The 15,772-nt window shown below is 40.5% G+C and overlaps 1 protein-coding gene across 2 annotated transcripts in view; it reads right to left on the bottom strand.

The window, feature by feature from the left end:
* KCNQ5 (potassium voltage-gated channel subfamily Q member 5) overlaps positions 1–15,772 on the bottom strand; it is a 454,042-nt gene that overhangs the window by 137,542 nt on the left and 300,728 nt on the right. The window lies entirely within an intron of this gene.

Genomic DNA, 15,772 nt, shown 5'->3' with positions numbered 1-15,772 from the left:
GCATGCACTTTACCACTGAGCTATACCTTCCCCCTGAAGGTACAGTTTTTCAAAGACTAGTTTTATATATCCAAAATTAGTCTCCTATCAGAGAGTAAAAGTTGTTTATACTGTTGATAGTTCCTAGTTCTACTTCTTCTGCAGTTTTACTCTGCTTGTTTGCACAGTAAATGCAGACCCAGTGGAATCTTATCTTCTTCAAGAGCAGAAATGCAGTTTATCTTGTCCTTTTATATGCCACTAATTCAAAATCAGTGATAATTCTGCTAGAGTTTCGGTAACACTATTTTAATTTTATTGAAGTATAGTCAGTTTACCATGTTGTGTCAATTGCTGGTATACAGCATAATGCTTCAGTCATACATATACATACATATATTTCTTTTCATGATAGGTTACTACAAGATATTGAATATAGTTCCTTGTGCTCTATGGTGGAAACTTGTTTATCTGTTTTATATATAGTAGTTTGCATTTGCAAATCTTGAACTCCCAATTACCCCTTCCCACCCTCTTTCCCCGATGGTAACCAAAAGTTTGTTTTCTATGTCTGTGAGTCTGTCTTGTAGATGAGTTCATTTGTGCCCGTTTTTTTTTTTTTTTTAAAGTTCACATATGAGTGATATCATATGGTATGTTTCTTTCTCTTTCTGCCTCACTTCACTTAGAATGACGATCTCCAGGTCCATCCATATTGTAGCATTTTTTAAAAGGGGATTTACTGGACATATTAAGACAGAAATAAGAGGACAAGAGAGAAGGTTTAACATATTTAAGAGGAAACTGTTTTCAGGATCCTTAATAGTACTTGCTTGGATTTAAACAACGGAATAATTAGAACCAAACCATCTCATTCATTAAAGAAAACCTAGCAGAGTCTTTATTTGCCAACAGTTTGCTAGCAGAGATTCTCTAAGAATTGACTCAATGGAAAATGGTAAGAAATATGCCTCCTCCCAAATTCTAATCACTGCCTTTCAGTCATCTTGAATGCTTCCCAAACACTGAGGCAATCCTTCCAATAAGCTATGGCTAGCTGAATAAATTAGCATGCGAACGTGTGTCAGTCTGTCCCACACGGAGCTCTAGGTCCCTGTGATCACTGACAGCAGCCCCCAGCTTAGGAGAAGCATGACCGAGGATCAGAAGGAAGGGTTTTTGGTTGACCCGAGGGGTGTGAGACCCATTTCCACAGCCCTGTCTCTGCCAGTCTCTTGCTCTGCACTTGTGTGTCCTGTCCTGATCCTTTGTATATCTCTCTTGTGACCTGCCCTGGTAGATAGCCCACTTGCCTCTCTCCACCTGATACTGGTCCCTGGGTACCCAGTTCCCCTTCCAGGGAAGAAGCGGGCCAGCACATTGACTTGAACAGGTCACTGTCAAACACCGGGATCATTAATGTGGTCACAGTAGGGGATTTAGGACACACTGCAGAAAATGGAGATTCCACTGTGTGTCACTCATTCATTTAGCGGAGAGTGTGGGTTAGGACCATGGAGGGGTCCTGCCACCTACCAGCTGTGTCACTTTGGACAATTCAACTTATCCTCCCTGTGTCTCATTTCTCCTTTCTATAAAATGGAGATAAAAACTCCTTCTTGATAGGGTTGTCATCAAGGTTTACATGACTCAACATCTGTACAGTGGTTAAAACAGTGTCATTTGTGGGAATCACTTTTTAAAAAATTCTTATTTTTTATTGAAGTGTAGTCAAATTACAATGTTGGTTTCAGGTATACAGCAAAGTCATTCAGTTATACATAGACATACATACATACATATTTTCAGTTTCTTTTTCATTACAGCTCATTACAAGACATTGAATATTGTTCCCTGTGCTCTACAGTAGGTCCTTGTTGTTTATCTGTTTTACATACAGTAATGTGTATCTGTTAATCCCAAACTCCTAATTTATCCCTCTCCCCCACAATTCCTCCCTGGTATCCACAGTTTATTTTCTGTGTCCATGAGTCTATTTTTGGTTTGTAAGTAAAATTTGTGTCTTTTTTTCAGATGGAATCCCTTTTATAACTACTCAATAAAATAAGTGCCTTCATTCAATGTTTATTGACTGCTTACTACCTGCCAGGTACTCGGCTAGATGCTGGAGATACAGAAGTGGGTGCAGAGCCAAAAATCCCTGCCTACTCGATGCTTCCAGTGATGGAGACAGATAATAAACCTAATACGTAAGCATGTTCTTTAGAACATTCGAAGGTAAGCACTATAGAGAGTGACAAAGGAGGGTAAAGGTGGGGGAGAGTGGCAGGCGTCCAGTCTTCAGCAGTAGAGCCGAGTCAACCTTTCTGAGCAGACTGGGAGTTTAGGGAGTGAGCCAAGCAGGTATCTGGTGGGAGAGGCTTTGGGGCAGAGTCACCAGTTGGTGAAAAGCCCTGAGGCGCGGATACAGAACCAGGAGGGAGAGTGGCTGAAATGGACGCAGAAAAGGGGATGGGATTAGGAAGAGAGGATCGCTAGGAACCAAGGGCTGGATGGCGGAGGGTCATCATAGGAACTCTAGCTTTTACGGTGAGAGACGCGGGGAGAGTGTTCCAGGACCGGCCTCTGGAAGAGCACGCCCCACTGTCTCCTCCCCATAAAGGTAAAGATGGGTGATCTCCCTGAGAGGAAATGGGTACCCACCCAAGATCCAAGAAGCAGGGAATGAAAACCAGGACAGGACCCACATGTGTGTCTATTCTATGAGGAGGACAGGAGTGAGACTCCAAGCTGAGAACGAGGCTTTCCCTGATGCCTGCTCAAGCAGGAGCTTGAAGCTATAAATATATCCTCTCCTCATTAGACAATTTCCTACAATTACCAGAATCTTTAAGGGGATGCTGTTCTGCTCGCTGCCAGGGGCCAGCCCACAGCTCCTCACGCTTACCTTCAATGCGACCCTGAACTGACATGCTGCCAAGAGTGGCCCCGGGGAGGTGAGAGACGACATTAAGTTTATTGGTAGTAAAGGCAAGAAGAACCAGCAGAACAAAACACATATTTGATTTATACTTTGAAAGATAAATTTAAATAAAACTTCAAAACACATGAAATGTTTTAATTAAGCATTCAGTTATTTATTTATTTACTATTTAAAATTAAAAAAATTTTTTTGGGGTAGGGGGTTGGAAATTAGGTTTATTTATTTACTTAATGGCAGTACTGGGGATTGAACCCAGGACCTCACACATGCTAAGCATGTGCTCTACCACTGACCTCTATCCCCCACCTTTATTTACTATTTTAAATGAAGTATAATTGGCTTAAAATATTATATTAGTTTGAGGTTATAACATAGTGACTCAAAGACTTATGCATTACAAAATGATCACCGTGGTAAGCCTTATTACCATGTCACCATACAAAGTTACTGCAATACTATTGACTGTAGTCCCTATGCTGTGCTTTATATCCCCATGACATTTATTTTATAACTGGAAGTTTGTACCTCTTAATCTCCCTCACCTATTTCACTCACCCCCTAACTGTCTCCCCTCTGACCACCAGTTTGTTCTCTGTATCTATGAGTCTGATTATGTTTTGATATGTTTGTTTGTTTTTGTTTGTCTTGTTTTTTAGATTCCATATATAAGTGACATCATACAGTATTTGTCTTTCTCTGTCTGACTTATTTCACTTAGCAAAACACCTTCTAGACCCATCCATGTTGTCACAAATGGCAGGATTTCATTCTTCTTTATGGCTGAGTAATATTCCATTGTGTGTCTGTCTGTCTGTCTGTCTGTCTGTCTATCTGTCTATCTATCTATCTCACATATTTATCCACTCATCTGTCAATGAACACTTGGTTGCTTTCCTATTTTGGGTATTACAAACAATGCTGCAGTTAACAATGAATGAACATAGGGGTACATATATCTTTTTCAATGAGTGATTTTGTCTTCTTTGGAAAAATACCCAGAAATGGGATTGCTGGATTGTATGGTAACTCTTTTTAATTTTTTGAGGATCCCTCAAACTGTCTTCCATGGTGGCTACACCAATTTACATTCCCACCAACAGTGAATTAAGGGCCCCTTTCTCCACATCCTCACCAACACTTGTTACTTATTGTCTTCTGATGATAGTCATTCTGACAGGTGTGAGGTGACAGCTCACTGTCATTTTTGATTTGCATTTCCCTCATGATTAGTGATACTGATCATATTTTCATGTGCCTGTTGGCCTTTGTGCCTTCTTTGGAAAGTGTCTACTCAGGTCCTCTGGTAATTATTTAATGTTTGTTTGCTTTTTTGATGTTGAATTGTATGGGTTCTTTGTATGTTTTGGATATTAACCTCTTATCAGATATATCATTTGCAAATATCTTCTCCAATTCAGTAGGATGCCCTTTCATTTTGTAGATTGTTTCCTCACTATGCAGAAGCTTTTTAGTTTGATGTAGTATTTGTTTATTTTGTTTTTGTTTCCCTTGCTGAGGAGTTATATCCCCCCCCCCCAAAAAAAAAAGTTGCTAAGATCAAATTCAAAGCGTTTTATGGTTTTAAGTCTAACATTTAAGTCTTTCATCCACTCTGAGTTTCTTTTTGTATGTGGTGTGAGACAGTGGTCCAATCTGATGCTTTCCCACGTAGCGGTCCGATTTTCCTAACACCAACACTGTTTATTGAATAGACTCTCTTCTTCCCAATGTGTATTCTTGCCTTTTTTTTGTAGATGAATTGACCATATAAATATGGGTTTATTTCTGGACTTTCTATCCTGTTCCATTGATCTCTGCATCTGTTTTTTGTGCCAGTACCATACTGTTTGATTACTGTAGTTTTGATAGTGATTTCACTGAATCTGTAGATTGCCTTGTGTAGTTTTGTCACTTTAACAATATTAATTCTTCCAATCCATGAGCAAGTACATCATTGCATTTGTTTCTGTCATCTGAATTTTCTTTCCTCAATGTCTTACTGACTTAGGACAGGTCTTTTACCTCCTTGGTTAGTATTCTTAGGCATTTTATTCTTTTTCATGCTATTGTAAATGGGGTCGTTTTCTTAATTTCTCTTTATGATTTTCTTTTTCTTTTCTGATTGCTGTGGCTAGGAATTCCAATGCCATGTTGAATAAAAGTGGTGAGAGTGGGCATCCTTGTCTTATTCCTGATCTTCGAGGAAATGCTTTCAGCTCTTCACTCTTGAGCATGATGTGAGCTGTGGGTTGGTCAAACGTGGCCTTTATTATGTTGAGGTACACTCCTTCTTGTTTCATGAGGTAGGCTTGTATCACTACGAAATTCCTTCTTAGAACTAACTGCTTTTGCTGCATCCCATAGATTAAAATTAAAAAAAAATTTGAAGTATAGTTGGTTTACAATGTTGTGTTAATTTCTGGCGGACAGCATAGTGATTCAGTTATATATTCCTTTTCATATTCTTTTTCATTATAGGCTATTACCAGATATTGAATATAGTTCCCTGTGCTATACAGTAGGACCTTGTTGTTTCTCTCTTTTATATATAGTAGTGTGTATCTGCTAATCTCGAACTCCCAATTTATCACTTCCCTCTTCCCCTTTCCCTCTTGGTAACCATAAGTTTGTTCTCTATATCTGTGAGTCTGTTTCAGTTTTGTAAATAAGTTCATTTGTGTCCTTTTTTTTTTTTTTTTTTTTTAGATTCCACATATGAGTGATGTCATATGGTATTTTTCTTTCTCTTTCTGGCTTACTTCACTCAGTATGACAAACTTGAAGAGACTTTTAAGCAGCACTGAGCTGTGCAAAAGACGGTAGTGGATGACATCTGGGCATGCAGAGCGCTTTCAGCATCTCAGCACCCTCGGGTTGGGGCATGATTCATAGAATTTGAGTGTGATTGTTTGCTTTGGTGATTTTTTTCTGTCTGTTGAAAAGAGAACCTACTTAAATAATGTTTTTGTTCATTTAAAATATTAGTCTTATAAAAAATGTCTAGTCACCATAGTTGTTAGATATTTCCATCTTATAATTAAAAGAAATTTGTTGGCCACCAATAGAAACATAAAAATGAATTCTGGCTCTGGCTGAGGTTAAATTATGTTGAAATTTTATTTCATGCTTCTCTATTTCTGAATATTACTGAGTCAAGAGAAAGAGTAAACTCTTACTTCAGCTGGATTTTTCTTGGAGATTTTCCCAAGCAATTAATGCTCCTTCTCTTTGGTTTTCCTGATCTCACCTCCTGAAAATCCCAAACTTTGATTTTTAAATTTTTATCCCTAGCTATCATTTGATGACATCAAGGGAAGCACACATATTTAGGTAACTGAAACTTTAAAAAAAATTAAAATAATTATCTTCCTTTAAAATTATTCTATCCTAATGATGCAAATGTTTATGCCAATGATTGGACTCATATTGATATTTGCTGCTTAGGTATCAGAACCAGGATTATTTATGTCAGAAGTTTAAGGCTAAGGGATGATTGTTTTAGGGTGAACAACAGTTTGGGTGGGTGGCTCTCAAGGTGCAGAACAGTACATATGATTTAGGAGCCAACTTTGGTCCAATTAATGATTGCTGGAAAGAGAACCGATATTCTGGGAAGATGTGAGATTCCTGCAAAGCACTGATCTCATACAACCTTGGATGTTCCTGTAGATGAAAGGAACTATGCCTTCCAAGATGCAGTATTTCTTGAAGAACTCCGTCCCTCTTTCCTGTAGGAAATGGGCATTAGTGATCACAATCACTCTAAAGCATCCTGACTTTTTATCCTAGATTTAGGTTTCAGGATGGTTCTCAGTGATCCTTTGAACATTTTTTTTTTCTTTTTAAAATTAACTAATTTCACTGGGTCCTCAGTGCAACACTGACCCATACCTCATTCCAAGGAAGGTGGTTTCGTCCACAATTTTTCATTCACCCTCCAGGGACACCAAGACTGGGGGTGAAGGATGATGTAAGATAACACTCTAACTAGTTAAATGCCAGCGTTGAAGGTGATGCTAATGGTTAGCCATATCTTGGGCAGACACCTAATAAAATGCCTCTAGTCTAAGTTTTAACAGAGGGGTGCATTGAGTTTTCTAGGTGCATAACACAAAGAGAGCGTTAGTATTGGGTCTGATCTCAGAATGTTCCACTCATCTCAATAGTGTCCTATTGTACTATTTCCTTGTATGACTGTCTTACTTTCCATCTCCCAGGGGTCCGGCTTTTCCCCTATGTACTCATGACATCCAAATCTAGACTCCTGGACTATAGATAAGTATTTCCCTACCTTCTGATGGTTCTCAAATGAGTGAAATGTAATCTATAGAAAACCAGCCTGTCTTTCCTCTGAAACTGTCAAACGCCCTGTGTTCCCAGTCTTGGGTGATGGCATCCCTGTGTAACCACACGGCAAAGTCAGACACCACGGGCATCCTCACTTCCAGTCTCTCACCTCAAACACCACCCTTTGTTGGGTCGGCCTCAGAAATGCCCCTTGAATTCAGCCTTACCTCTCCATTCCCTCTGCTAATCATATAGCTTAGGGCAATGCAGCCTCCATTCCTGTTTCCATTATTTCCTCTCTACCCCAGCTATCCTCCAAGGTGGAGTCAGAATTATCTTTCTCAAAACCAAATTTGATTGGGTCATTGTGCTACTTAAATGGAGATCCCTTTTGACTTTCATCACTCACAGCATAAAATCCAAGTGATTTGACTTTAGAAAACTGGGTTCTTCCCAATCTGGTGCCAACCTTCCTCTGAGCCTCTGTACATCTACCTGATTCCCCCCTAAATTAATTTAGCCAGCGTGACCCAGACCTTTGTGACTCTAGACCTGGCTCAAATGTCCCCATCTCTAGACACCTTCCTCAACTTACAGTGGTGGATTAGTCACGTCTCTGTTGTAATCAACTATTCTTTTTAAATATTTCTATTATATCATCATATTTACAGATCACATAATCTCTAATTCTACTTACTTTTGGTCCTCTTGCTCGCTTTTGGTTCTTTTCCTCTCCAGATAAGAAATATGGTCTTTTTAATTCAGAAAATTATTTGGAATTTTACTTTCGGTTAAAGACAGGAGAAGATAGTTAGAATAATCCAGTGATATCAGGGAGGAGGCAGGGGGTAGAGCTGAGAACACAACAGATACTAAAAAATGCTTGTTTAATGCATGGTTTAAAAAATTGTGTCCAAAGTAGAATATAAGTGATGCATTGCATGAGGTCTAAGGGGGGAGTGATAACTACATCTTAGTTTTATTAGGCTCGGTTGGTCTAAAACGTTATCACAGGAAGCTGTTTGGATGAATTAGTCCCAATTTCTTTTGCCTCTAGAGATCGTGAGTGAAGGAGACAGTCATTGCTAAACGACTTTTTAATTAAAATATGTTAGTACTGAATAACTGACTGGGTCATAGCATCAATTTTCTCTTGTTATATGATCCTATTCATTTTTAATGCTGTCTACAGACTCATGTTATATTATTATTCTTTAATGTTAATGATCAGCCTGCTTTGATATTAGATAAGAGTATTTGCTTTAATAATATAAATATTTGATTACCCCAGATTCAGAAGGGTAATTGAAGCTCAGCAGAAAATGAGGATAAGTGGGAAAAAAAGAGGCAAAAGCTAGCAAATAACAATTTTGTTTTAGATTTTCAAACTTGCGTCCAACACCACTTAATTCTACTTGCCTTTGAAGATCTTCCAAAGGATGAAAAACTGTTTTTGGAATTTTATACTGCTAAGATTAAAAGACTAATTGGAGACAGTATTTGAATGTCTCCATGGAGGCACTGAATTTATATACTAATTATTTAAAACAGTCCTATTCATAGAGGAGGGTAAAATCTGGTCTGGTCATTTGTTTCACAGTTGAGAGTTTTATTTTCATCTCTTTCCTCCCCGGCCTTGGGCACCTTTCTTCTCGAGGTAGAAGTGATGAACAGAACAACATGGGCCACTCTTAAGGTGTTTGCATTCTGGGGCCAGAAGTCAATAATGAAAAAGTCCCAAATAAGCAAAAAAATATCAAACAGTGATAACACTATAGAGTCAACAAAACAGAATTACACGTGAAGTATGGAACTGGCTTCTTTGGATTGGGTGGTGGTTCGTTTAGTTTATTCACATGTTTTTTGAGTATCTTCTACATGCTAAGCACTGTGGTACCAACTAGGAAATACAGAGACTACTCACATTTAGTCCTGATTCTTAGGTAGTTTTCAGTCCAGAAATAAAATATGTTTGGAAGTCAACAATCATACAGGGGCTTGATAAACACTGTTATCAACCATCTGCTGCTACAGACCATCCCTGCTGAACTGTGCTGGATGCCAGAGCACAGAGGAAGGGGATGTTACACTTCCTGGAAGTCAGGGAAGACTTCCAGGAAGAGGGAGCATGAGCTGAGATTTAAAAAATAAGTAAGAATTACCATGGTAGTAAAGAGAAGTGGTGGCAGAGCTGGGCTTTTCAAGCAGAAGAAATATCATTTATGAAAACACAGAGGCAGTGCTACTGGAAATGTGAATGGTTTAGTATTGCTGGAGGGTCAAGTGTGACCGTGAGTGAGTGAGTATGTGTGTGTGCACACACACGTGCACACAGGTGTGTTCCCATGCACTGCTGCCTGTGTTGGCACTTTTCAGGGTAACTGGTGCAGAAATAAACCAAGAGATTTAGGAAAGACCAGAGAGATGGGAGCAGCCTGAGTGTGGAGAGGTAAAGAATTGCATCTTCTAATTCTAAAAATTATTTAGAATTTTACTTTATGTTAAAAACAGAAAAAGAGAGAATAATCCAAATGTTACAAATTTTACACACTGAGAAGATGTCAAAATATGTAGAGTTCAGGTGAAAAATGAAGTTTACAGTGACTAAATCAAATTATACATTTTAAACAAAATATTCTTAATTTGCTCTATTGTAGCAATCTTAAAACTTCTTTCTACCTGCGGCAACATTCTTTCTCGTTTTTAAAATTTTCATTGATGTGTACTTGATTCACAATGTTAGCTTCAGGTGTACAGCAAAGTTATTCAGTTACACATATACATACATAAACACATTTTCTTTTCAGATTCTTTTCCATTATATTATTTTTCTTTTTAAAAATATTTTATTTATTCATTTATTTATTGTTTGCTTTTTGTTTGTTTGTTTGGGGGAAGGTAATTAGGTTTGTTTATTTATTTATTTTACTGGAGGTACGGGGTTTGAACCCAGGACCTCACGCATGCTAAGCACACACTCTACCACTGAGCTATACCCTCCCCTCCTTTAAAAAATATTTTACTTGTTTATTTTTTGTTTGGGCATTATTTTTCTATTTAAACTGCATAAAAATTTCCTTTATTAACATTTTGGCTAATTAAAAAATTTGGATCTCTGATGAATAGATTTGTGAAGTTTCAGATTTCTTTAACATAGCTTGGTAAAGGGGAGAGCAGAAAAATTTGGATGAAGAATACTCTAAACCATCACCTGATACAGGTGTTTATACCTTTGATTTATTTGACCTAAGAATGACACCTCCCAAGCCATCCTCATGATCCAAGGATGCAATAATGCCTTTCACTTGAAACGACTGTATTACCAAGCAGACGCAGCGTGTGCTTCTGAATGGGCAGAACGCGCCCACTTACACTGGCTTTCCTGCCACAGTGCAGTAAATGGACTGATGAAAAAGCCAGCTTTTAGGCAAGATTGCTCAGAGTTTATGATAAAAATAGAGTTAAGGCAAACCACTCTAAACCTGTGAAATGTTATAAACAGAGATGTACCCAAAACAACAATCTGAATAAGACATTAGTACAGGTAAAAACAGATGTCAAGTTCTAACGGGGAAATCCTGCTGTAATCCTGGTCGCCAAGACATCAACGTGGAGAGAGCTTGATGGGAGGGGTATCGGGAAGGGTGCAGGCTGCTGGGTTGTGAAGATGAGGGTCCCACATCACACGACCCAGGTAGAGAGTAACCCGCTGGCTCTGCACAAAGTGTGGTGATGCTAAAGGTGGGTCGCTCTCGTTTATCACCTTGCGTCTGGTCCTTTGCACAGGTCGGGGGAGAACTGCCTTATAAGCACTCCCAGGGCAGAGGGAGAGTCAAGATAAAGAAGGCACGTGGAGTCCTTCACTCCCCAGGTTGGCCGCGATCAGCTAGGCTGGCGTGTTTTCCACTCAGCTGCTGCTATTTGGGAAAAACCATCTCTGACTTCTGTGTTACACGGACATTGTTACCCAGTTTACAGCCGTGTACGTGCTCATTGGCATTATGGGCACGTGACGAAAGACAACAGACTGCAGGCGCACAATACTCAAAATTCTCCACCTGATTTAACTGGAAACATAATTTTAAGGAAGCACCACAGACGTGGATGGGGACCAGGTGAGTATCTCAGCATACAGCTGGTGTGTAACGTGTGCAGGTGCTTAGTGAATACTGATGGCTCATGGCATACCTGGTAGGTATTTAGTGAATATCTGATGAGTCAATTAAATGAATCAATGAATTGATGAGCAGGTTGGGGTGAAAAACATACCCTTCAGTCTGTAGAGGGGACTCAAGGAAGCACTCAGGGCTCTGAGTGACCCCCCGATGTTCCCCATTTCTGTCCCCTAGGCTAGAGTCTTCCACAGCTCTCTCCTGGGCTCTACAGACAGACAGGCTCCCCAAACTGGTCACAGGGCCCACCTGCCTAAGTCAGCTGAGTGCCCATCCTCACCTGGCCACAGTGACCCTGAGCATGCCTTTCTCCTCTGCTATGGACCACAGGTCCAAGCCAGAAAGTGACCCAGGGAGGAGCATGCTGGAAAGAAGCAGGTGGGTTGGCAGAACCCCCTCCCCACCTCAAGAGTCACAGGTGTGTAAGCAACTCACACGTTCTCTACTTTCTATCTTCCTGAAGTCAGAAAAGCCAAAGAGGCGGGATGCTCTTCACCCTCTTCCCTGCCACTCGGCCTAACGCCTTCTGGTTATGTTGGGACTGCTTCCATTTGGAAGGTTGCATCTGATGTTGCTTTGTACTTGATTCTACCTGATTTTAAAAAATAAAGCTCAGCAGAGTCAGGGGTGGGGAGTTGGGGACAGAGTGAGTCCTCCCTCCTGCCCCCACTCCCAGGGGTGGTGCTCCCCCATCATGTCCTTTCCTGGCCCCACCTACGGGTGGGCTGGGTCTGGGGTTTCATGTCTCTGTTCTGCTTCCGCAAGGAGGGCTTTCCAGGTCTTCTCGTGATGCTGGGACCTCACACCAGATCACCCTCGATCAGTCCTCAGCGAGCCAAGGCTGAAGAGCCGGCTGCACTTCAAGTCTCTCCTCTGTTCTCTGTTTCCAGTGATGCTCTGTGGACTCATTAACGATATGGCCCCGGAGGAAGCCAGGTCTGCAGCTTTCTCCCGGCATCCAGCCAGGGATGCTGTTTGTCAAGCTGCCATTTGCAGCTTGGAAAGTTTTTCTCTCATCAACTTTGCAGAAGCATGATGTGTCTTTTCACCTTAGTTGTGACCCCTGATGTCTGTCTGCACTGGAATGGGGACCCACCCTCATTCTAATCCAATATTCAGTATCTGAACGTGATACATGTCTGCGTGGGACAGGGGGACCACCCCACTGCTTCCAGCTTTTGACTTTGGCTTTACATATCAACCCCAAATTCTATATATGGGCATGACTAGTAGTCAACTAGATTGAAAATAATTCTTAGTAATCTTATCTGTGATCTTCATGAGAAATAAATGACTTGAGATAAGACTTATTCTCTCATGTCCGTATGTCTTAAAGTGGGATTTTTTGTTTTCGTATTCTTTTTTCATTATAGACCTTTACAAGATACTGAGTATAGATCCCTGAGCTCTACAGTAGGACCATGTTGTTTATCTATTTTGTATATAGTAGTTAGTACCTGCAAATCTTGAATGCCCAATTTATCCCTTCCCACCCCCTTTCAAGAGGGAGTTGTAAAAAATGGAAAATTAATCCATTTTCCTTTCATCCCCTAACTGCATCACTTATTCTCTATAAACCCACAATTTCAAGGCTTTTCACTTCTCTGGCCTCTCTTTTGCTGGGGCTCCAACACATTTTATAGGAATGACTTTCACTGCTTCCTAAACAGCTTCGAGCCTGCGACTTCCCCATCCCAGTCCATTCCAGAATCCATGCTGCATCGTGGTTTCATTCTGGTGCTGAATCCATGCTACTGGGGACATTTCAATATTAAGCCCTTGGCCATCCTCTCATCAAGTACGTACTGATAACTGGCTATCAGGTACCACCGTCTTAGGTACTGTTGCTGAATCTGCCTTGGGTCCTGTTCTCCAGACATTTGCAGTCCGACTGGGGCCTCATTTTCCTCCTCTTCCTCCACTGGCTTAACCCTCTTCAGGTCTCCTGGGTTTCCTGCCCTTCCCAGCCAGGCTCGGAAGGAATGGTCCTGCCTGAGGGCTTTTGTCCCGGAAGCTCTGTCCATCTGGAATGTTCTTTCCTCCAGCCTCCGCATTGCTTCCTGCCTCACTTCACCGACGTCTCTGCCACCATGCTGCCTCTTCCAGTGGCCTTCTATAAACAGACTGTCTAAACACGCCTGCCTTGCCGACTCCTTTTTCCTGATTTCCTTTTTCTTGTAAGATTTCATATGTGGACTCGCTCATTTGTTTACTCGATGCCTCTCCCACAAAAATCCAAGTTCCATGAGGACAGAGGTTGGCCTATTTTGTTCATTTCTATATCCTCAGCTCCCCAAAGAATGCCTCCCCTACATGGGTGCCTCATAAACACTGCTGAGTAAATGGATAAAGGAGGAGATACATTGTCAAGTAGGGAAGTCAAGGGGAGGTGCCCGTTTATTCCAGGCAGGAGGAGGTGTCTGACCTGGTTTCAAACAGTGGAAATTACTTAAACCTGGAAAGGCAGAGAGGGAAGGGTGTTTACCTTTTTATCACCAGCCCTCTTGGACTCCGTTACTTTCCTGAGACCTTCTAATGCTCATCACACCACCTTGTTTCTCTCCCTCTCTTAGCTGAATATGCTTTGGTGGACTCAAAAGGACACAGTAGGTCAGCGTCAGTGTGGACCTGGCTGCGTGTGGCTCATGGATGTTCTAAGGATGCCTCTTCAAGTCTTGGCACAGAATTGTGCAGAGCAGTTCTGGGATACAGCCTGGACCACTCAGTTCCACACCAATGCTCACATCACAAATGTAGAATGTTCCTTCCCTCCTTCATGGTCGACAGAGGTGTGGTCTTGTTCAGACATAATTCCATTATCTTTTTTTTTTCCTTTAAATTATTTTTAAGAGCTTTATTGATGTATAACTGACATGCAATAAACTGAACAATTAAAAAAAACTGACTTATGTATACACCTCTGAAACTATCACTACCATCAAGTTCATAAAAATATCCATCGCACCCTAAAGTTGCACATACCCTTTCTGAATTCCTCTCTCCTTTCTATTGCCTCTCCTCATCCCCAACTACTGAGCTGCATTCCTTCACTATAGATTTGTGACAAAATAACAAACTCTTTTCCAAAGAAGTTGTAACATTTCCATTCCCACAGCCGTGTATGAACGTTCTAGTTAACGCACACCATCAGCAACACTTGGTATGGTCTGTCTTCTGTATTTTAGCTGTTCTCATAGGTACATAGTGATGTCTCATTGTGATTTTAATTTGCATTTCCCTAATGACTGATGATGTTGGGCAGCTTGTTATGTCCTTACTTGCCATCTGTCGATCTTCTTTGGTGAGATGTCTGTTCAAATCTTTCAAAAAATTTAAAAAATTGTTTTTTCTTTATTTTTTGCATTCTTTTTTACTGGTCTAGTCAGTTTACAATGTTGCGTCAGTTGCTGGTGCACGGCATAATGTTTCATTATCTTTGACTTGAACAAATCTTTCCTCTGATATCTGACATAATTTTCACAGAGCAACTCACTCACTATATTATTATCCCGCAGTTAAGATGCAGTGTAGGTGTTAAACTTCTCCTGCTTTTTCTTTTCAGTCATCAGCAGATTGATGAGGGTCCTTACTTTCCATGAATCATTTTAAAATTTATTTGCATTTGCCTTGATGAAAGACAAGCAAGGGAAAATAATTGCAGTTTTCAATGTTCGTGGGGATATTCTGAGCACTTTCTGCAGTAAATTACAGGGATGTGAGAAACACAAAGCAGCATCACCCATTCCTCATTTCTGGTTGCTGAACATCTCCCACTCTGTCATTTCATCACACGCAGAAGACTTCATATCCTCACATGGATTCTCATCCTTACGTCCTGTTATCCTCTCTTACAGTGTTTATGCCAGAGCTTTACGTGTAAAGATTTAATGTAATCGCCTATGTCAAATTCATGTAATTTTATGCACCAACCTTTCTACGTTGCAAGGAGTGGTAAAACATGTTCATGGCTCTGCCACTACTGCTGGGTGGGACACCTCTAATTTTTCAATACCGTGTTATATCATTGGATGGCTTACAGCAATGTTAAAAAAAAAAAAAAACAAACCCCATCACGTACCCACATTAGAAAAAGAAAACAAACATGTAACACAGATTAATTATGGAGTTATTAGCTTCTCAAAGGCACTCTTCACTTTACAAAAGGATTCACTACAGATTTTCTTTAAACAGTAAGCTCTACTAGTGCATTTAAGATATAATGAGATCTGCCTAAATTGGATGTGTACACATTTCGGGAACTGATTCATTCATTGTGCACAGAAACAGCAAACCCATGTTTGCTTTGCTACCCAAAGCAAAACTGGCAAGTATGCATATGCTTTCTCTAGGAGGTGCCAAGCAGCCAGATGTTTGGGAAAGCCTGGATATC

Source organism: Camelus dromedarius, chromosome 6, assembly GCF_036321535.1.
Source record: "Camelus dromedarius isolate mCamDro1 chromosome 6, mCamDro1.pat, whole genome shotgun sequence".
Classification (NCBI taxonomy): Eukaryota; Metazoa; Chordata; class Mammalia; order Artiodactyla; family Camelidae; genus Camelus; species Camelus dromedarius.
The sequence above is the reverse complement of the archived record's forward strand: the minus strand, read 5'-3'. Positions and strand labels throughout refer to the sequence as shown.